The sequence below is a fragment of the Rhinatrema bivittatum genome, chromosome 4 (assembly GCF_901001135.1).
Source record: "Rhinatrema bivittatum chromosome 4, aRhiBiv1.1, whole genome shotgun sequence".
NCBI lineage: Eukaryota > Metazoa > Chordata > Amphibia > Gymnophiona > Rhinatrematidae > Rhinatrema > Rhinatrema bivittatum.
The window spans coordinates 36,497,285-36,499,859 of record NC_042618.1 but is presented as its reverse complement, the minus strand read 5'-3'; the positions used below and the strand labels follow the sequence as shown (position 1 = coordinate 36,499,859).

General features: G+C 46.8%; 1 non-coding gene across 1 annotated transcript; it reads left to right on the top strand.

Moving 5' to 3' along the window:
- The first annotated feature begins 329 nt into the window (after positions 1-329).
- On the top strand, positions 330-469 carry LOC115091411. The gene has a single exon (XR_003856713.1). It is a non-coding gene; the product is annotated as a small nucleolar RNA SNORA17 (small nucleolar RNA).
- Positions 470-2,575: the final 2,106 nt, after the last annotated feature.

Below are 2,575 nucleotides of genomic sequence, written 5' to 3'. Positions count from 1 at the left end.
ATTCTGTCCCTTCCTATAAATTCCAGACTTCACTCTCATAGCCATATAGAATTAGTTGAACGAGGCTATCAAATAATTTTATAGTGTGAAACTGGCCAGCTTTTTAAAATTACGCAGAAGAGCCTTTGGACTTTTTTATTAACACTTTTTTTTAATAAACAATTTGAAAGCACGATCCATGCTATAGAGGTGGGTGTGATGAAGAAATGTCATTTTGGCTCCCCCCCCCCCCCCAAATTCTTCTGTCTAGCGACACCACTGATTTTCTGTGACCTTAAGCATTAGTACAAGAAGGATTAAGGGGGGATGCTGGAGAGGCGCACACATGCATTGGCCCCCGGGCGCTGGAGACCCTTGGTGCGCCACTGGGTGTGAGTCATATGGGGCCGCAAGCGGTGGCAAAGAGGAGTGGAGATTTGGCGGGGCCGCGAGCAGTGCCCAACCTGCTCGCGACCCAGAAAACCACACGGTCAGCGGGCGTGATCGAGAATGAGGTAGGAATCGGGGCCGAGACCGGGGGGTGGCGGCGCAACGGGGGGGCACAAGGGAGAAGGCTCGCCTAGGGCGCCAAATCCCCTTGCACCGGCCCTGCCTGCACAGGTGGCAGTTACAACTCTGAACAAGAAGGCGAAAGGGTAACCTGCCTGAAAACCTCGCTGGGCACACTGGGTGGACCATTTGGTTTTTATTTGCCATCATTTACTACGTTGCTATGCTACTCTACAGTTTATTGTTTTTTTTGTTGTTAATGCCGTGGATACATTCATAGTGCATTTCTTATCCACTTTGGAAAAGGTAGTAAAAAGATTCAAGCTGTGTGAGGAGCAAAATGTCCTTTTTAATTTAAGGAACACAGTAAACATTTCAGGGGTGCATGCCAGCTTGTTATCTAACTGTATCTTTAGTGATTCCATGAAAAACAACAGCAGTTATGAAATGTTTGCCAAAAGCAAATTCTGGTGGCTGAATTGATAAAATTATGTGACATCCACAATCCACGAGCCTTTCAAGATAACTAAATAACAGTACATCCAAATGCGATCACCATTTTTTTTGACACTTTTTTCTACTATCATTTCAGTCGTGTTCCACTCTCCTAATGACCAAAACAATAGCTGTTTTAATGGGCAGGCGCTTCCGTGTGTTTAAAAGTGTATCATTAGCTAAATGTGGAAAGGAAATTAAAAACATGGGGGTAGAGTGTGTAACAGCAAATATCACTGATGCAAGCCCTAACAACTTAAAACTTTTCAAATAATTTTTGTAAAGTGGGGGGAGGGCATATTATTGCCTTGTAATCAAAATCAATGTAACACAATTTGAGGACGTGGGAATTCTCTTCCTGTGCATTTACGGCTACAAACTGACAAGAAAAAAATTTAAGACCGAGTTAAAAACCTGGTTCTTTAAATGTGCATACACAGAAAATGAGTAACAAGCTTTTATTGACACAGCAATGGCTTCTATCATACTTTTTAGTTGTAGTTTATCTCAAAGTTATTTTATTTTAATATCTTTTATCATATTTTAATGTCACTGGGCCTCATTTTCTAAAGTATCGCAGGGCTGCGATACTTTAGAAAATTGCGCTAATGGGGGGTGGTCCTGCGCTAACTGGCAGCGATCGCACCGCCGTGGTGCAATCACTAGGGGTGTGAATCGTGTGATCGATCGTCTTAACAATCGATTTTGGCTGGGGGGGGGGGAGGGAAATCTTATCGTCGTGTTTTGTTTTTTTTTTTAATCGTTAAAAATCGTAAATCGGGGGAGGGCGGGAAAACCGGCACACCAAAAAAACCCTAAAACCCACCCTGAACCTTTAAAACAAATCCCCCACCCTCCCGAACCCCCCAAAATGTTTTAAATTACCTGGGGTCCAGTGGGGGGGTCCCGACGCGATCTCCAGCTCTCTGGCCATGGCTGCGTTGAGAAATGGCGCCGGTGGCCCTTTGCCCTAATCATGTGACAGGGCAAAGGTAGAGCCGGCGCCATTTTGAAGATTGGCAATACGGCCCGCGTGCAGGAGGTCGCTCCCGGACCCCCTGCTGGACTTTTGGCAAGTCTTGTGGGGGTCAGGAGGCCCCCCCAAGCTGGCCAAAAGTCCCTGGGGGTCCAGCGGGGGTCCGGGGGCGATCTCCTGCATGCGTGACGTTGGGAGCCAGGAACCAAAATGGCGCTGGCGCTACCTTTGCCCTGTCACATGATAAGGGCAAAGGGCCACCGGCGCCATTTCTCAACGCAGCCATGGCCAGAGAGCTGGAGATCGCGTCGGGACCACCCCACTGGACCCCAGGTAATTTAAAACATTTTGGGGGGGTTCGGGAGGGTGGGGGATTTGTTTTAAAGGTTCGGGGTGGGTTTTAGGGTTTTTTTGGTGTGCCGGTTTTCCCGCGCCCTATTTAACGATACAATACAAATGCCCCTGACGATAAATCGGGGGCATTTGTATTGTATCGTGCACTCTAACGATTTTGGACGATTTTAAAATTATCTGACGATAATTTTAATCGTTCAAAAACGATTCACATCCCTAGCAATCACTGCCGGCTTCACACCCAATAGCGCCACCGTGAAA